This window comes from Caretta caretta, chromosome 27 (genome assembly GCF_965140235.1).
Source record: "Caretta caretta isolate rCarCar2 chromosome 27, rCarCar1.hap1, whole genome shotgun sequence".
Classification (NCBI taxonomy): domain Eukaryota; kingdom Metazoa; phylum Chordata; order Testudines; family Cheloniidae; genus Caretta; species Caretta caretta.
Window position 1 is genome coordinate 982855 of NC_134232.1, and position 20544 is coordinate 1003398.

At 53.2% G+C, this 20544-nt stretch overlaps 1 long non-coding RNA gene across 1 annotated transcript; it reads left to right on the forward strand.

Moving 5' to 3' along the window:
• The first annotated feature begins 14960 nt into the window (after positions 1 to 14960).
• Positions 14961 to 16426, forward strand: LOC125626815 (uncharacterized). The gene is made up of 2 exons (XR_007353848.2): positions 14961 to 15358; positions 15598 to 16426. It is a non-coding gene; the product is annotated as an uncharacterized LOC125626815 (long non-coding RNA).
• The last annotated feature ends 4118 nt before the right edge of the window (positions 16427 to 20544 follow it).

The following is a 20544-nucleotide window of genomic DNA, read 5'->3' on the forward strand; positions in this document are numbered from 1 at the left end:
CACACACAGCTACCGTGGTGAGAGGGCAGGGCAGGGAAACCCCGCTCGCAGTGCAGCAAGGCTCACAGGCAGGCGCTTAGTTCTTCTAGGACTGGCGTTTGGGGCACGGCCTGTGGGTCCCAGCACGGCAAAGGTCCAATGATGTATGTGCTCCATAGAGCTCACTCAGCTGCTCCCACGCCCGAAACAGTGCCCACCCAAATCCCGCCCCGGCCGGAGCTCCTGGGTGCGAGGAGCGCTCCACTCATCTGATCAGTGAACAGAAACAATATCATGTGATCCCTGGCTGGTCATAGCTCAGACCACTAGCCCACCTGCCAGCAGGCCAGCCTCGGCGTGGGCTTGTGGGTAGGGCACTCAATAGCCCAGGATTGTAATACCTGCTTTGCCACCAACTCCCTGTGCGACCTCAGGCTAGTCAGGGCATCACCCTCTGCCTCAGTTTCCCCATTTGTAACATGAAGCTAATCATATTCCCCTACCTCAAAGCTATGCTGAGGGCCTGAATCCCTACACAGGGGAGAGGTCCTGCAGCGCCCAGGCTGCCGTGGCCGTACTAGTGAGATAACACTCGTTTCTAGAGGCTCCGACTGAAAGCAGAGGTGCTAGGTGCTGTACAAACACGGGGAAAGAATCAGTTCCTCCCCCACAGACCTTACAATCGAAACAGACAAAGGGTGGAAGAGGAGCCAGAGCCAGAGGCCCAGCGAGGGGCAGGGACTTGCCCAAGTTCAGCCAGCAGGCCAGGGGCAGAGTTGGCACCAGAGCCCACGTCTCCTGACTCCCAGCCCAGTGCCCGGCCCGCTCGCTGAAGCCGAGCGCGGCTGCTGGTCAGCCGGGGCCGTGTGGAGGGGAGAGCGGGACCCTGTGTTCGGAACGAAGGCAGCGCAGGCCTGTGAGCGACAGCGCCCAGCTCAGGGCTGTGGCTGAAGCCACCCAAATGGCTTCGTTGAGGGACGTGGCCCGGCTGCAGCCTCCACCAGCCCCACGCGGGCGCTCTCCCCAGCAGAGGGGCAGCACGAGGGACTCGGCGGCAGGCTCCTGGCTCAGGCCTTGCTTTCCAGCCACGCTGCTGAGGGAACAGAGCGGCCCTGTGCGCACCATGCTCCCCGCCCCCAGCCAGCTTCCACACGTTTGTTAGCACTCGATAAGGATCTATTTGAAGGCTGTTCAAGCCCCTGGACAGATTCCAAAGGAGACATGCAGGCGCATGGGCTAAATTCGGATCCCTGCCTGTACAGCTCTTAAAGGAAAAGAACCACCTGCCCCCTTCCCCCCCCCCCCCCCCGGCCTGGACCAGAAATCACCCCCGCCCCCACCAGGGCGCACACGGTCCGCCTCCCGCGCCGGGGAAGGAGGGATTCTCCTTTCATGACTGCCGCGTTTCCAAGGGGAGCTGCAGGGCATTCCACATGGGCTGGGAACCTCTCGTGTCTGCTCAAATGGGAAAAGTCACTCGCTCCCCCCAAAGCCAGATTCCGGTGCCATTTCCTGCTGGGACTGCTGCTGGCGCTGGAGTTCCCCCCCTCCCGCCAGCGCCCTGCCCCGCTCCCTACAGCGCCCCCTGCTGGGAGAGGCCGGGGCTGGGGTATCGGGGCATTCCCCCCCCCGCCAGCGCCCTGCCCCGCTCCCTACAGCGCCCCCTGCTGGGAGAGGCCGGGGCTGGGGTATCGGGGCATTCCCCCCCCCGCCAGCGCCCTGCCCCGCTCCCTACAGCGCCCCCTGCTGGGAGAGGCCGGGGCTGGGGTAACGGGGCATTCCCCCCCCACAGCCAGCGCCCTGCCCCGCTCCCTACAGCGCCCCCTGCTGGGAGAGGCCGGGGCTGGGGTAACGGGGCATTCCCCCCCCACAGCCAGCGCCCTGCCCCGCTCCCTACAGCGCCCCCTGCTGGGAGAGGCCGGGGCTGGGGTAACGGGGCATTCCCCCCCCACAGCCAGCGCCCTGCCCCGCTCCCTACAGCGCCCCCTGCTGGGAGAGGCCGGGGCTGGGGAAACGGGGCGTTCCCCCCACAGCCAGCGCCCTGCCCCGCTCCCTACAGCGCCCCCTGCTGGGAGAGGCCGGGGCTGGGGTATCCGGGAGCTCCTCCCACAGCCAGCGCCCTGCCCCGCTCCCTACAGCGCCCCCTGCTGGGAGAGGCCGGGGCTGGGGTATCCGGGAGCTCCCCCCACAGCCAGCGCCCTGCCCCGCTCCCTACAGCGCCCCCTGCTGGGAGAGGCCGGGGCTGCGGTATCCGGGAGCTCCTCCCACAGCCAGCGCCCTGCCCCGCTCCCTACAGCGCCCCCTACTGGGAGAGGCCGGGGCTGCGGTATCCGGGAGCTCCTCCCACAGCCAGCGCCCTGCCCCGCTCCCTACAGCGCCCCCTGCTGGGAGAGGCCGGGGCTGCGGTATCCGGGAGCTCCCCCCCCAGCCCAGACCGTTGTGCAGTTTGTACCTGGAGAGACTTTCCTTCTCTTTTGTGTTTCTTGGAAGCAGAGAAGGACGTGGCTCCTCTGCTCCCCCCATCCCCCAGAATGAAGGAGAAACTCGCTGCCCGGTGAGCCTTCAGACTGTGGTTTGGCAGGCAAGGCCAGGGTCCCCTTCCCAGCATGCACTGCTCCCTCCCCTGGGCTCTCACCTTCAGGAAAACAATGTTCGAATGGCAAGCGCCCCTCTCCCGGCTGGGGGATCAGTTGCTGGAGTTCCGGCACAGCTGTCACGGGAACGGGGGAGGGGGCGAGGGGGGGCGGTGGGGGAGGGGTGGAATTCGGCTCGGGCTGAGGCCTGGGCTGTGCCGGCAAGAGGCAGCTCCCGGAGACAGAGCAGGCTCTGAATTCTGGGAATGTTTTTGCAGCTGGAGTCTATTAGGGGAGGTCTCCTTGGCTTTTATTAATCCCAGCCTTAGTCCTCCGGGGGGGCGGCAGCCCCCGTGTGCACGCACATGCGTGTGCGGGCGGGCGCCCGTGCGTGGGCGTGGGCGTGGTGTGGGGGGCGCAGGTGTGCAGGGGTGTGCGCCCGATCGTGTCTGGGTGGGTGCATGCTGCGAGCAGAGAGAAGTCAGAGCGAGACTGGCCCGATGGGGCAGAGCGTGCCCCCCCATCTGACTGCACAGCATTCCCCTTGCATCAGCCATCAGCCTCCCCCTTCTCTAGAGCTGTGAACCTAAATGACAGGCCGCCCGGCTCCTGGTCCTGAGTTCCAGACCCCCCTCACACAGGGACCGGCGCACACAGGCAGCCACTCTGAACCGCTCCCACCCGGGCCTGGGCATGCCCAGAACCCGGGCCCGGCACCTCCGGGATCAAACCCAATGTTCCTGGCACCCAAAGCATGGGAGCTGTCCGAGCTCCTACGAATAAGGAGCAGGCTCCTTCCTCCACTGGCGGGGGACGTGGGCCGAAGCTCTGAGCCGGTGTCTCCTAGGCGCACTGGTCCGCACCCACCGCTGGATGGGACACAGCCCAGGAAGACAAGCGGACGGTACCGGCCACATGCATAGCCCACATGTGTGGGCAGGGATTCACAGGCAGACCGCACGTATCGCTTGCACCACAGGGGACGCGACCTTCAGAATAGAGGGGAGTCTTCCGGGGCTCAGGCTGGGATGTGCTGGGGACCCCACTCCCCCAGGCCCACATAGTTACAGCCCCACGCTAGCTAATGGCCTGCCCAGGGGTCTATGATACTCATCTGTGCAAATGGCTCCTGATCTCGAGATGGCCAGGAGGGTCCAAACCTCAAGGGCTTTCAGGGGTGAAGTGTGTGTGGGGTGAGGGGGCTCCCCCTCCACCTGTCTGTTGTACCCACCTGTTTTGTCTTGTCCTGTACTTGGATTTTAGCTTGTTGGGCCTGTGACTGTCTTTTCATTATAGCACTGTACAGTGCCTAGCGCAACCAGGTCCCAACAGAACTACCAGGTGCTAGTGGAATCCAAATAGTGGGGATTAACAATTGGTTATTAATAATTGTCAGTAATTACAAGTAACCCCACACGTGGGCAAATGCTCACCTCCATGCACGCACACAGGTACATCCACACACGCGTATGTATACTCACAAGCACACCCACATGCTTGTGCAAAGACACGCACACGCACGTCCTCTCACCGTAGCACCTGCATGCACGCACACAAACATGCCCTGCCAGTCCCGGACGCTGGAGCATACCGTAAGGACCATTTCAACTGGATCATTTACCCGGCAGGATTTCCCCAGTCCCCTGCCCCTTCCTGAAGGCCTCCCCATACCCTCCCTATGGCTGGGGACTGGGCATTGCCCATTACCCTGCTCTGTTGAGCCAGGGTGTGTGCTCCTGGCTATGCACATGAGTTGCCTCACCCAGGGAGGGGTTCAACCTCTTCTTCTTTATCTTGCTAGCGAAAAATGCCCTGGCAGAGGAGGATAGGAAGAATCAAAGTGTCTGCGGCAGGGGGTTCCTTCTAGTCCCTACACCCCACCCTCTGCTCCCACTAGTTATTGCTCAGGTATTTGAGGGGGTTCATTCCTCTTCCCTCCCCCCATAGTAACTAGACTGAGTCTTGTCCATGGCCTCTTTGTCCATCACCTCCCCTGCCCAGAGGGACACAGTCCTGGGCCCCAGTTATTTCACTGGCAGCCCGATGGGAGGAAGTTTCTCTCGAGAGGTGTGTGTGGACATGTGTTAGTGGAAGCCCATGGGGACGAGTTCACATGCAAGTGTGAGTGGGTGGAGCAAGGAGCACAATGTAAAACCTAAGATACAGAGCTTGTGGCCATGCAGAAATGGGGCTGCTCATCAGTGTGTGTGTGTGTGCACACACGCGGTGTGACTGTGCGCTGTGTGGGTCTGCATTTCAGAGGCAGTGAGCACTCTCTGGTGCGAGATGGAGCTGAAGACACTTCTGAAAATCGGGCCTGTGGGGGGGATGTATGTGTGTGTGTGTCCATGAGTGTGCATGGTACCCTGGGTGTGAATGCAGAGTGGGCAGATATGCAAGAACGTGTGTGTGTTAGTGTGAGTCCACTTTGTGTGTGACAGGCTGTGTGTGTGCACAAGCACAGCGCTGTGTGTGTGAGTTCTTGTGTGTGCAGAGTGGGCCGGGCTGGACTCCACCCATACGTGGCTCTGCACTCTCGTGGTGGGGCTCGGCCTGCAAACGCCGCCCTGACCCTTGGGGCTCTGTACACAGCCAGGCCAGCAGGCAGGCATCAGGAAACGTTAGTTTAAATGTGACCCAGACGTGTCTGGAGTCAAGGCCCCAGCAGCAGGCAGCGTGGTCTCGCCCTGCTCGTCTGCTGCCAGGGGCTGCTTTTCCCACACGCTCCCAGCCAGGGGCAGGAACCAGAGAAGCTCCTCCTCCCACACATCATGGAGACGCACCTCCATCCCTCTGGGAGCTCCACGTGGCTTTCCCAGGCAGCCCATTGCCCCCCCATAGGCTGCCGGGGGAACGGCCATGTGACACTGCAGAGACTAGTTAGACAGGGCTGCTTTCTTATGGATAGAAGCCCCCTGGGTGTGTCCCACCCCGCCACGCACAGATCTGGCCTGGCCTAAATGGTATGCAGACTGTATTCCCTGCAATTTCTACCCGCTCCCTTCCTCTTCTCTTTCCCCACTAAAAGAAAAGGAGGACTTGTGGCACCTTAGAGACTAACCAATTTATTTGAGCATGAGCTTTCGTGAGCTACAGCTCACTTCATCGGATGCATACAGCTGTAGCTCACGAAAGCTCATGCTCAAATAAATTGGTTAGTCTCTAAGGTGCCACAAGTACTCCTTTTCTTTTTGCAAATACAGACTAACACGGCTGTTACTCTGAAATCTTTCCCCACTGGATCTCCGGCCCACAAGTCTCTCCAAAGCCGAGCACCAAGTCGGACTGTGAAATGCCCAGTGGTTGAATGAGTAGGACCCTAGGAGATGGGGCCAGAGGAGTTTGCCAGTCCCCAGCTTGTGGCCCTTGCCTTGCCCTCCTTTCCCAAGATTTTGTGAGCTTGGGGTTTGGGTGGTAACTGAGTTTTCCTAGCCGGAGCAGGGGGGGATGGAGTGAGGGGGGGTGCACAAGGCAAAGCAATGCAGGAGCGAGAGAGGACGGGGCAATCATGCTCCCAAAGCCCTGCCGCATGCCCTATGCCCATGGCAGCAGCTCCTTGTCTGGCAGCTGTTGCGGCTGCTGCTGGGAAAGGGGCTTGTGTTCCAAATGTCAGACTATTTCTCCGGTTTCTGGCTCTGGAGAAGCAGAGTCACTCACGTCTGTAACAAAGACCAGCTGCTCTGCGGTGGTGCTGTAAGCTCCGTCCGGCTTCACCATTTATAGCCCTTTCCTTTGCACATGGCTCCCCACAGCAGATCGCTTCTCAGGGCAGGGGCATTCACCCGGGGGCTGCCCTTCACTCCGGGCTGGAATGGAATTGGGCCTAGCTGACAATATGTGCATAGTAACTTTCATCTGGAGGGGTCTCAAAGCCTCTTGCCAACCACTTAGATGGGAACCACTTCCCCCACCACTGGAATGCAGCCACCTCTGAGGTGCAGCATGGCAGCTGTTGAACACAGTTTGGGACAGGAAGTGATGAACACCGTCTGCGACTGAAAATGCAGAGGGAAATCAAGGAAGCAGAATGTAGCCACCTGAGTTGGAGTTTGGCTGAGAGGCAGGAGGTGACATGTCTGAACTGAATGACAACGCGACAATCCCATGGGCGCTTTAAGGAGCTTCTGTGTCTCTGGGAGGCACAGGTGCTAGACCCTCATGGATGGAACCGGAAGCAGGAGTCAGCTTGTAGGACTGTTCTCTTCTGTCTCTGACTCCTGGTGTGATGCTGGCAGAGTCCCTGCCCCACTCAGTGCCACGGGTCCCTGTCTGTAAAATGGGCACAATACAACCCCTTACAAGGAGACAGTGAGGCTTGTTCAGTTATGGCTGCATAATGCTCCCTGTGGGAGCACCGGTGGGCACAGGGGGCCAGCACCATAGCCTGCAGCATCTGGGCTTTTCCTTCGAGCCTCTCATCAAATGTGGACCTGGCATGTGGGAGATCAGGCAGCGTGTTCCCACGATACCATCCTGTTCCTCAGCAGGGTATCTCAACTGCCTGTAAATCTTCCAGCTCCCCTCCCCTCTGCAGGGACCTTCCCCAAACCAGGGCAGGGCGAGATCACACACAGGCAGGAATCCATCTCCCTGGAAAAGCTTGTTTGGGGACAAGGGGAGATGCTCCAGGACCTCTCTGCTGCCTGGGCAAAGCCTCCCCATGCTGGAGCATGGGGAGAGCTCAGAGGGAGGCTGCTGGGTCCCTTCTGTCTCATATCCCATTCCAGCTCACTCAGGTGTTCCTTGTCACCTGCCCCAAGCCATGTCTCCCACAACACAGCAGATCACTTAGTGTTTCTTCAGCCCCATCCATCTAGGGAACACCACGCAATTCGCACACACTGACTGGTTAAGCTGGGGAGGTTACTGTTATTACCATGCAATAGGTGGGGAAACTGAGGCACAAAGCAGGGACAGTGCCTTTCCCAAGGTCACACATGGCCTTAGCTCAGGCTTCCTGTAGCTTTGGCTCCTACCCTGACTGCTCCCTCTGCTGGAAGGAAGCGGGTGTTTCTTGTCTCTATTTAAAGGCCTCGTCGACAGCCAGCCAGACCCTCAGTCACTGCACTGTGACAAAGCAACTTAAACTGATGGTGGGTGCGAGGGGCACGGATGGGCCTGCCACCTCCCAGGCAGAGCCCGTAAAACTGGCCAGCTGGCCGCGCGCACTGAGCGCCCCAAGGGATTTCCCAGGACAGCTCTCTCAGTCCAGGGACGGTCCCAGGAAAACGTGGGCAAGTGACAACCCTGGATGCAGGGCTAGAGCCAAGGGGCCTCAGCCAGCCTCACTACCAAAGCACTTCTTGAAATTGTGTGTGTCCCATCACGCATCAGCCATTCCACAGCACAGTTGCAGCCAGCACTGCGAGAGACACGGCACTCACATTTATACAGCGTAGGCGCACTGCATCGGGCACAGTGGCAACCGAGTGCAGTCAGACCATCGATTCGGCTTCCAGTGCACCGTAGGGGACAGACAGGGAGCCAAGTACACTAAAGCGATATGCCAACAGTCACTGAGCAAAGCACATTGACGGCATCGTATGGCAGAGTCCTACAGCACCGTTGTAATACAGCGGCAGTCTTTTACATACAGCCCAGTACCCCACATTACAGTCAGAGTCTGCTCAGCTGCAGGGCAGTGACAGCGAGCCACAGCACAGGCCAGTCACGACAATGCACAGCAAAGCACACCGTGTTACAACACCATCGCCAGCCCCAAACGTTCCAGAGTGAGACGTCAGCCCTGAAATCATGAGATTGGCTTAAAAATCAAACAAACAAACAAAACCCTGTTGGGGTCTTTTCCTTTGTGTGGGCTGTCGGAGCCTTCAGGGCACACTTTGGTCACATTTTCAAACTTCTCACTGTGACTATGTACTTTTAAAAAAAGAAAAGCCCGAGGTACGTATGTAATCCCAGGACTCCAGGAGCTGGGACTTTCAGAAAAATTATTGCAGGACTTGTGATAAAATTGCACGCATTGGCAGCATTATTGTAAAAAACCTCCCCGTGGATGTGCCAGGAATCCCTGAGCCCTTTACGTCCATCCCATGCCTTTGTCTTGGCATCCTTTGACAAGCTAGAACATACCTCCCTACCCTCTCCCTGGACTTGCCCTCACAGAAACCCAAAGAGACTGTAGCGCTACAGGAAAATCCTGGAACAAACTAACCCTGGACGCTGTTTGAACCTTTCTGGGTTTATTTCTGAGGCATGATCAGAACCAAGACGTCAGCCAGAGACAGGAGCTAGCCTCCTTCAGATCAGACATATACCTGACCAGCTGTCCTGACCAAATCCCAGGATGGTTAATTACATTCTACTTCCCTAACCCACACTCTGCACTTTCAAGTGGTTTCTTCTTCACTTCCTGTCCTAAACTCTTGAGGAGTGTCGTGGCTGTTAAACAGCTGCTGGGTTTCACACCAGAAGCAGCTGCCTTTCAGGGGTGGATGCAGTGACCTCTGTGTGTAGTTAGTACATCAATTTGTTCAGTTCTTGGCCTGCTTTGCAGTCCCCTAGTAGTTACGGGAGCTGTAGTGATGTGATCTGTTATTATTCTATCACTGTAATGACCTAAAAGGCCAGGAAATGACAGGGCATTTCACCATAAAATAACCTCATGCTTAATCACGAGCATTTTCATTTAACTAGGTGCCCTGCAGACACAGCCATTGTGCCACAAATACGTACAGTATCAAGGCGTTTGCAGTCACCTCTTCCTAGCTCTGTACATTCCTTGTTAATCACCAGCAGTATTAATAACCAGGGTTTTGCCCACATCTTTTGCTGGAGGCCATCAAAACACTTTATAAACAAGGCTGAGTGAATCCTCAGATGATCTGAGAGATCTCAGGGTGAATATTATTGTCTCCATTTTACATGGGGAAACTGAGGCACAGAGAAAGAAAATGCCTTGCCCAAGGCTGCCAAGGGGGTTAGGGGCAGAACTGGAAATAGAACCCAGGAGGTCATACTCCAAGCTCTCTGCGCTACCCATGAAAAAGCCCTCCTGTACGGCTGGAAAGACAGTGCAGGCTCCCAGTCCTGCCCTGCTCTGACCACTAGACCACGCTCCCCTCACCCTCTCAGAGCCGTCTCTAGAACCCGGGAGCTGTGACTCCCATGAAAGCTCCATTAGAAGAGCTGATTTCATTTTCCATAACATGCTTTGTTTTCCTCCCCACCGAGTCAGCCCGGGTCAGCTCTGGTGCGTTGTGGACACAACAGCGGGCTGCCAGGCATTCACCCCCCACCAGCTGGAGCCCTGCCAGGGCAGCTCACTGTCCTTTGGCCCTAGCCTCACCCTTCACTTTCACTCCCCACCAAAGCCTCGCTTATTGTTTTGTTTTCTTTGCCCCTTTTCTTTGTGCAGCCTTGGCTGTGCTCAGCACAGCGCTCGGCAGCCCGGGAAGAGGGGGAGACCCCTAGCCTGGCATCTGTCATAACCCCGTTCACTGGGACGGGGACTGGACTCACTCACCAGCAGCCTGGGGTGTGCCAGGACTGGACGGCCCATTTCACCCCCCAGGCTGCCAGTTTGAACCTAGCCCCGAGCAGGCCGGGTAAATCCCTTCCCAGTCACCAGGGAGAGGGAGGGGCAGAGGAGGGAGGTGGCAGCAGATCAGGTCAGTAGAACGGGGGGGGGGTCAGCGCTGCCCGTGGGGAGCTGGTATGGCGCCCGATGCACTTCACAGCCATTTCATCCGACCGCCGTGCCTGTGGGGTGTCACTGCTCCGGCGTCACTCGGGGGCTGTCACTCGGAGGGCTAGTGTGAGTGGGGTGTCACTACCAATCTCATTCTGGGGGGTGTTGCTCTCAGGGTGCCATGCTGTCAGGCCTTCCCGCTGAGCTCCAACTGGCAAGGACAGTGCCAGCAACCCCAGCACCACCTGGGTCCTTGCCTGCCCTGCAGGGGTCAGGAACGATGGGCCACGCTGACAGGGGAGACCCTCCGGAGCATGGCCCGAGAGACCAACGGGGGATCCAGAAACTGAGCAGTGGCACCGATGAGGGACCGAAGCTTGGGTAGGAAGTAGCCCAGGGAACAACCATAAGGGCCACATGTTTCGGCTGCTAGTCACAGGGTCCTGGGCTGGAACCCAGTGAGGCAGAGAGGGCACAGGTTCCCCTACCCCTGGCCACTGGCTCTTGCCACTGGGTGGTGCTGCTAGGTTCAGACTTCAACCCCCCAACGTCCCCCCAGAGAGATGCTGTAACGGTGACACCCCTTTCACAATCACCCCCCCCGAGAGACACCCCAGAACCACCCCACAGAGTGATGCTGTAACGGTGACACCCCTTTCAGTGACACCCGAGAACCACCCCCCAGAGTGATGCTGTAACGGTGACACCCGTTTCACAATCACCCCCCTGAGTGACACCCCAGAACCACCCCCCAGAGTGATGCTGTAACGGTGACACCCGTTTCACAGTCACCCCCCTGAGTGACACCCCAGAACCACCCCTCAGAGTGATGCTGTAACAGTGACACCCCTTTCACAATCACCCCCCTCAGTGACACCCCAGAAACACCCCCCAGAGTGATGCTGTAACAGTGACACCCCTTTCACAATCACCCCCCCAAGTGACACCCCAGAACCACCCCTCAGAGTGATGCTGTAACAGTGACACCCCTTTTACAATCACCCCCCGAGTGACACCCCAGAACCACCCCTCAGAGTGATGCTGTAACGGTGACACCCCTTTCACAATCACCCCCCCGAGTGACACCCTAGAACCACCCCCCAGAGTGATGCTGTAACGGTGACACCCCTTTCACAATCACCCCCCGAGTGACACCCCAGAACCACCCCCCAGAGTGATGCTGTAACGGTGACACCCCTTTCACAATCACCCCCCGAGTGACACCCCAGAACCACCCCCCAGAGTGATGCTGTAACGGTGACACCCCTTTCACAATCACCCCCCCCGAGTGACACCCTAGAACCACCCCCCAGAGTGATGCTGTAACGGTGACACCCCTTTCACAATCACCCCCCGAGTGACACCCCAGAACCACCCCCCAGAGTGATGCTGTAACGGTGACACCCCTTTCACAATCACCCCTCTCAGTGACACCCCAGAACCACCTACCTCAGAGCAACACCATAAATGACACTGTTGCAGTGACCTTCCCTCCAAGTGACGCTTTGAGGACAGCACTGATCACTCCAGAGCCTGGCACCCTCCAAGTCAGAGGTGGGCAAACTACGGCCCGCGGCCAGACCCTCCTGCCCGGCCCCTGAGCTCCTGGCCTGGGAGGCTAGTCCTGGCGCCTCCCCTGCTGTCCCCCGTCCCCTGCAGCCTCTGCTCGCCGGGCCACCAGCGCTCTGGCCTGTCGCTCCTGCCGGGCAGCGTGGGCAGCGTGGGCGGCGTGGCTGGCTCCGGGGCTGCGAGCTCCTGCTGCTCTGAGTGGCATGGTAAGGGGGCGGGGAGAGGGGGCGGGGTTGGATAAGGGGCAGGGGATCCCGGGGGGCAGTCAGCAGACAGGGAGCAGGGAGGGTTGGATAGGGGGTGGGGTCCCGGGGGGCAGTTAGGGGTGGAGGGTCCCAGGAGGAGGCGATCAGGGAACAAGGAGCAGGAGGGGTTGGATGGGTGGGGGGTTCTGAGAGGGGCAGTCAGGGGGTGGGAAGTGGGAGGGGGTGGATTGGGGGCGGGGGCCAGGCTTTTTGGCGAGGCACAGCCTTCCCTACCCGGCCCTCCATACAGTTTCGCAACCCTGATGTGGCCCTGGGGCCAAAAAGCTTGCCCACCCCTGCTCTAAACCTTTGTCAAACCCGGCGCTCACACAGGCTCCCCTGGGAACTGCACCGGCGGACATGTGGGGGAATAAGGGGGTGTCTGAGAATGGGGAGAGGCTCAGGGCCAGGTTTTCAAAAGAGTTGGGTGGATCCTGGGGAATGAACATTTGAAAATCTGGCCCCTGGGGTGTTGTAGGAAGGGGTGTGCGTGTGTGTGTGTGTTTGTGTGTGGGTGACCGAGAGAGATATCTGCGTGTGTGTGAGTCTGTGTGAGTTTATGTAGGGCTGTGTGCTGTGGGGTGTGGACATGGATGAGTGTGTGTGGAAGTGTGGGACATTGTACGCATGTCTCTTTGTGTGCTCTATGGGTGGTATGAGAGATTGTGTTTGCGTTTGTGTGCACCTCTGAGTGTATGCGGCTGTCTGTGCATTGTGGAGTGTGTCTGTAGTTGAAGGTGAGTGTTGTGGGGATATGTGTGTAGGAGCTTGTTTGTGCTGTGTGTGTCTGCATTTCTGTGTGAGTGAATGCATGTGTCTGCGTTGTGGGGGGATGGTGTAAATGGGGGGGTGTCTGCGTTGTGGAGGTGTGGATGAGATAGTGAGAGTGTGTGTTTAGTTTTGTGAGGGGGTACTTATGTATGTGTGGCTTGTGCTTGTGTGCTGTGTGCGAGTGTGAGCTGTGTGTGTGTACCTGTCATAAAAGGGTGTGAGAAGGAGGTTTATTCTGCTGTACAACAGCCTCTGTTGCACTCACTTGCCCCTGCCCTTCTCCCCTCCCCAGGCTGGCTGAGGAGAGGATGGGGGTGGCATTGGGGTGTCCTGCCCCAGGCCAATCGGCTCCCCAAATTCTCTGCATCAAAGGCACAATCCACCTGGAAGGGCTGATCTACTCCTCACTGCCTGGAGCTCTTGTCCCTCCTTGCCCAGAGCACCATGCTAGGACACAGCCTTTAATGGGCCTGCAAAGACATCATCCCCATTTCCCACCTCAGGTGGGGAGGGCTCCATGCATGCAGAGCTCCATGGACTTCTCGCAGCCCAGAACGACAGGGCTCCCAGCCCTGGGCTGAGATGGCAGCTCAGTATCTCTGTCTCTAGCCTGGCCCTGCTTTGCTCACAGAACACCCAGCCTTGCTGAAGTTATTGTCTCCCCTTGTGCCCCCAGCGGTTGCTCCCATTCAGAAGCGACGCAACGCAGGTATTTCTTTGGCACACAACCCTGTTTACTTGCAAAGAATGGCCCCGGTGCGGTGTCCTTGAACACGGCCGGCCACAGCTGTAGTATAAGGCTCGATAGCATTCATCACCCTGTATTTTTTGACCGGTTTCCACGTCCCATTTAGGGCTTATGTCCCACCCTCTGTCCTCGTCTCCATTGGTGTCCAGGTTTGGTGCTGTCGGCCATTTTGAAAAATTATTTTTGATTATTTTTATGTTTGAATAGGGGAAATGCTGCGTGCTTGTGCTTTGATACATTTGGTTGCTTGTTTAGAGAAAAAGGTTGAAAGAATAGACTGAGAGAGCTTAAAGATTAAAAAAAGAAAGCTTTGGTAAGGTTCAGAGGAAAAAAGGAAAGAAAGGCTGTTTGGTTTAGTAAGGAGAGATGATTTTAAAGGCCTACTTTGGCATTTCATTAAAGAATAGAAGGAGAACTTAAGGAAAAATAAAGATTTTTGTTTTTAAAGGGTTAGTTTGAAAGAATAGAGGCAAGTTATTAAAGAAAAGAAATTTTTGGTGAGGTTTAGTAAGGAGCGGTGTTTTTAAAGGTCTGGTTTGGCATGTTATTAAATAATACATTTTTTGTGATAAATGTAAAAGGTGTATTAAATATAAGGGTAGGTTAAGAGAAGAGCAGTTAAAAAGAGTTAAATAAAAGAGAAACATATAAAGTAAACTGTTTAGTAAGGACATGCTAAAAATATAAAGGTTGGTTAAGAAAGAAATATTCAAAATGTTAAATATAAGGGTAGGTTAAGAAAAAAGCATTTAAAAACATTAAATGATATTGAAAAATAGGTTAAAAAATAGGTTTTGACACATGGCAAAAAAAGGGCATTTACTAAAGCAGAGACTGTTTAGTAAGTACATGGTATAAAGGGAGGTTAATAGAAAAGCATTTAAACTATTAAATACAAGGATAGGTTAAGAAAAGAGCATTTTAAAAGAGTTAAATAAAAGAGAACCGTATAACGTCTCTTCATGAGAGGCTTGACTGCCAGTGCTGGCCAGGGCCTTCTAGATGCAGCCGTAGGCGCTGACTTCCCCGCTTACCCGTGGGTGTTCGACCCCCACCTCGGCCTCTGCCCCTGCCCCCACTCCACCCTTCCATGAGGCCTGGCCCATGTCCCACCCCCATTTCAACCCCTTCCCCAAAGTCCCCACCCCAACTCCGCCCCCTCTCTGCCCCTATTCCAACCCCTTCCCCAAATCCCCACCCCGGCCCCACCTCTTCCCCGCCTCCTTCCCTGAGCGTGACGCGTTCCCACTCCTCCCTCTCCCTCCCGGAGCGTGCTAACGCCACCAAGCAGCTGTTAAGCAGCGGCCGGGCGGGAAGCGCTGGGAGGTAGGCAGAGGAGCAGGGACGCGGCGCGCTCAGGGGAGGAGGCAGAGGAGGAGGTGGGGTGGGGAGTGAGGGGAGCTTGGCTGCCAGTGGGTGCAGAGCATTTCCCCTTGGGTGCTCCAGCCCTGGAGCACCCATGGAGTCGCTGCCTATGGGTGCAGCCATCTTTAATCATCAGACCCATTTAAGTAGAAGCTCCTCCTTACTTAGGGAGGGAGAGCAACGTCAGCTGTAAACTACTGGCTAAGAATATCGTGTGGCCTGGATAAAGTAAGGAGGAGCTTTGTGAAGAAACAAACACACTGTTGTGGCAAACCATGTTTGAGATGGGTCATGGGAGCAGGGAAACAGGGATAACTAATGATGCCTGTACCCGCAAGAATGACGTGGTGGAGAAACAAGTGGCCAGATCGCTGGGCCAAGATTTGTCTGAGACTCTGGACCCCGGCCAGGGGAACGCAAATGATTCAAACAAAGGGCTGTACGGGACGAGGCACAGGTACGTTATATGTAAGAACATTCAAGGGATGGTTTGGCAGGGACCCAGTCACCGGTGCTCGGTTGGCTGGAGCCTTTTGGATCAAGCCCGCACAGAGATATATTGCATTTGTTGTTTGTTATTTTTAAAAGCTGCATGCGGCAGGGGTCTCTTGACACACGGTATAAAAGGTTTTAAAATCATGTTATGAAAAAAGTACAAAGATGCCTTACATGTATTTCTTACTGTAAATTTTTCAGCAGCTGCATGATGGTTCTTCAGAGGACTTGGAGGTTCTGGACACCAACAGCTCCGAAGGGCTGAGAGGATTGGGCCTGTCTGTTTTTGCCCAGATCCAAAACCAGATGCTCAACAGAATGATGAGTGAGCTGTAGCTCACGAAAGCTTATGCTCAAATAAATTGGTTAGTCTCTAAGGTGCCACAAGTCCTCCTTTTCTTTTTGCGGATACAGACTAACACGGCTGCTACTCTGAAACCAACAGAATGCTGAAACAGAGGGGGATGCTTATTCTATAGGCCTGTACAATCTAAAGTTGAGGGAGAAATTCGGTATTAAGCCTGTGCCAGTTCATAACCATAAAACCGTGATGTGTACAATTATGCGAGCAGCTGTGCACGGAATCACCAAGTGCAGCCTGAGAGAGAAACAAAATGAGGATTGCCCTGGGTGCTCCATAGATGTCCCCGGTCAGAGGCATCACGCCTGCGTGTCCTGGTCTTTAGATGATGTGAACTGTAAAATTAAAGAAATTAGCAGTAGTTTGTGTCTGGAGAGTGTGTTATAAACATCATCATCACTTTGGGATACACACTGCAGGGCATCTGTTTAACCCAGGAACATTTAGCTCTAGGGGCAGAATTGGTGGACAAAGTGACAGAGGCCAAGGACCCAAATAGCGTTTTAGATGAAAACATCAAACCGACAGATAAATGTTTAATGCAAAATGTTGAACGTCTTCTTCGTTCAGCAAATTACAAAATCTTGCTAAGAAAAAACACTAGAAGTTAGAGCGCGATTTGGGAACAAAACAGGGTGTGCTGTAAAATAAAATGCCAGTTGAAAAGAACTGTGTGAAGCGTGTGTTTATGGAGTTCAAGAGGTGTGGGGTTTGTCAAAAGGGCAGTAGGTTGCCCCATAGTATATGTGCAGTTAGGTTACAGTTTGTCAATAACAACAAGAGGTATATGAGCTGCCTGATCCTCTAAGAAAGGCCCACCAGCCCCACTCAGCCCTGGTGCTTGTGCGCAAGAGATATCGGCTGTTGGGGCATCTGGACCATTGCAAAGCAGCCCCAGAACCCCTTTTAAAATCATGCCATCTTCCGCTTTGGCTGGACCTTTTCATCCCCCCCCACCCCCAGGCCCTCTGCATTAGGACTTAATCGTGACCCCTCTGATTTCAATAATGTCTCAGGTCTCTCGTCTACCGTTTTACATTATTTAATGCTGTACAGCGTCTAGGGTTACAGTTTGCATAGAAGTGTTTTATAAAAATAAAACAAAAATATTCTCTAGGGGCTTAGACAAGATAACGATAAACAAAATTGTAATTGTTGCTTTGCAGGCTCTGCTACAAAGTAGCTTTAAGTTTGTTTTGGTTAATATTTCTGACAGGCCATAGGTCGGGGGAGATAAAACCTCATAAAGTGGGAAAGTGCTTCCGAGTGACAAACGCTTGCCCATGCTAAAGCCTAACAACTAACACAGAATGGCTGCCTACAAACTGTTTCACAAAAAGAGTTATCAGCATTCACCCTAAAACTCAGGACAGCTTTCTTACGCCCATGGCCTGATCTCTGTGACTGTGGCTTTCCTTAAAAATTTGTTTGTGCTCAGTTTAGATTTTAAAAAACATTAGAAAAGAAGAAAGGGGGTGGGGGGAAGTAGGAAGATGGGGGGGGCAGACTCCTTATCTCTGGTAAAAAAAAAAAAAAGCTGTTAACTTCTTTTACATAAGCTAATTTTTTCTTGTGTTTTTTGTAGAAATCCAAACTTTAAAAAACAGCCTTGTTAATTTTTTTGTTAATTAAAACACATATGTAAACTCCCCTCAATTGCCAGTTTTCATATTCTTACCCAGTTGCTGTTTTGGTACTTTAAAAACACTATTTTGAAAAGGATAGGCTCGTATCTTAAGCCTTTTTAGGTCACTAAACTTCTGCAAAATATCCTAAGAGTGGCTTTGCTTTGTTACAGCTCGGTTAATACTGCCTTTCCATGTTAAACTTTTAAAACAAACAAACAAACCTAATGCTTCAGATAGACCTCACTGCACACAGAATATCCTTAAAAAAGGTCATGTTATGTTACATCGCAGTCAATACTGTATTTTCATGTTAAAAGTTAAAAAAACCTTTATATAATGAAACACAGCATGTTTCGCAAGTGTTAAAAGTCTGGGGGAAAAGTCAAGGGGTGCAGAGTCCTGCACTTAGGACGGAAGAATCAAATGCACTGCTACAGACTAGGGACCGAATGGCTTGGCGGCAGTTCTGCAGAAAAGGACCTAGGGGTTACAGTGGACGAGAAGCTGGATATGAGTCAGCAGTGTGCCCTTGTTGCCAAGAAGGCAAACGGCATTTTGGTCTGTATAAGTAGGGGCATTGCCAGCAGATCGAGGGACGTGATTGTTCCCCTTTATTCGACATTGGTGAGGCCTCATCTGGAGTCCTGTGTCCAGTTTTGTGCCCCACACTACAAGAAAGGTGGAAAAATTGGAAAACATCCAGCGGAGGGCAACAAAAATGATTAGGGGACTGGAACACATGACTTATGAGGAGTGGCTGAGGGAACTGGGATTATTTAGTCTGCAGAAGAGAAGAATGAGGGGGGATTTGATAGCTGCTTTCAACTACCTGAAAGGGGGTTCCAAAGAGGATGGCTCTAGACTGTTCTCAGTGGTAGCAGATGACAGAACAAGGAGTAATGATCTCAAGTTGCAGTGGGGGAGGTTTAGATTGGATATTAGGAAAAACTTTTTCACGAGGAGGGTGGTGAAGCACTGGAATGGGTTACCTAGAGAAGTGGTGGAATCTCCTTCCTTAGAGGTTTTTAAGGTCAGGCTTGACAAAGCCCTGGCTGGGATGATTTAGTTGGGGTTGGTCCTGCTTTGAGCAGGGGGTTGGACTAGATGACCTCCTGAGGTCCCTTCCAACCCTGATATTCTATGATTCCATGATTCTATGTTCTTCAGATAGGCTATCTCTGAGCTTCATGCAGTCACAAAGCAACAGTTTTTGTCTTTTACAATCATTAAATGGAATAAAATACTTGTTATAACTTTCACAAAGTGTCTTTTAATGCAATCTCACCATTTGTTAAAACTTCAACAGCATTAAAAAATTTAGGAAAGAAGTCTGTGTGAAAAAACTGAAGGGGTGACCCCCAGACCATTGCTAAGGCAGACTATAGTGCATGGATCACTGGCTAGCCTAATTAGTCTTATCTGTTTTTAAAATGTAGAGAAAGCCAGAGCTCCAAGCTGTGATGTATTATTTTAATAAAATCTATGGTCCCAAAACAAACACAGGGACTTGTACGTGTGTCTCAGCATACGGGATGCAAACATTTAAAAACAGTCTTTCTGATAATGCAAAAGAATAATTCATACTTAAATCTACAAGGCCTAAGGAAATGAAAGCTTAGTATAACTTTTGCATGGATTTGTTAAAAAGTGGGGAGGAAAATAAACTTCTCTTTGTTCCACTGGATTACAGAATAAGGGGAATATAAACTAGCTGGTACTAAGGTTCTGTGCTTGTCACTCCGCGGTGTTTCCGCATGCTCTTTCTTTTTTTTTAATTGAAACACACATAAAAATGTTAAATAAAGGGATCTATCTTCATATGGGCTTGTCTTTTAAAGTGTTCATTCCTTTACAAAACATCATAGGACTTTCACTTGTATTTGTTAAAAAGTGGGGGAAGAAGCAATCTTCTCTCTGATCCACTGGCTCACAGACACTGCTTTTGCTGCAGCTTCAAATTGTCCTCACTAAAAGCATAGGGAAAAGCTTTTAAAAACTTTTTCTTAGTAAGGTTTTGCGGGTTTAACCCTGGGTTGTTCCTGCATGCTCATTTTTTATTAAAACACATCCAGAAGTGCTAAATAAAGGGCTATTTCTTCATATAGGTTTGTCTTTTCAAGGGATGATTCCTTTACAAAATGTAATATAATTTTCACTTGTATTTGTTGAAAAGCAGGTGAAGAAGCAGCCTTCTTCTCTCTGATCCACTGACTCACAGACGCTGTTTTTGCTAACAGTGACTTTGCTGAAACGCCTGCTGCTTCAGATTGCTCTTACTAAACAATTACCAACGTTAGTCTAAAACATAGGGGAAAAAATTCTTATCACTATAATTTACTTTTATAAACAGGTTCTCTGTGTTTTTAACCCTGGGATGTTTCTGCATGCTAACTTTTTATTAAAACATATGCAAAAGTGCTACATGAAGGGATGTTTCTTCATATAGGTTTGTCTTTTCAAGTGTTTATTCCTTTACAAAACTTAATATAACTTTCACCTCTGTTTGTTAAAAAGTGAGGGAAGAAGCAGCCTTCTGATCTCTGATCCACTGACTCACAGATGCTGTTTTTGCTGACAGCTTCAAATTGTCCTCATTAAAAAAGAACCAGTGTTAGTCTAAAACATAGGGGAAAACTTTTAAAAATTGTTTGTTACTAAGGGCTTATGGTTTTAACCTTTATTAAAGCACCTATGTAAAAGGGCTACATGGCAGGAAAGATGCTTGGGGTCTGTTTTTTTAGATAAGAATAAGGGAGTTAAGGGCGGGGTAGGGAGGGGAGGGAGATGGCTCGTGTTTAAAAACCTTGGGACTATAGCAGGGGTGGGCAAACTTTTTGGCCCGAGGGCCACATCTGGTTGGGGAAATTGCATGCAGGGCCATGAATGTAGGGCTGGGGCAGGGGGTTAAAGTGTGGAAGGGAGTGTGGGGTGTGGTAGGGGGTGCAGCGTGCAGGAAGGAGCTCAGGGCAAGGGGTTGGGGAAGAGGATGGGTACGGGGAGTACGAGGGGGCTCAGGCAAGGGGGTTGGGGTGCAGGAGGGGGTACACAGTGTGGGAGGGGCTCAGGACAGTGGTGCAGGGAAGGGTCCGGAGTGCAGGAAAGAGGCTCAGGGCAAGGGGTTGGAGTGCAGGAGAGATGTGGGGTGTGGCAGGGGGTTGG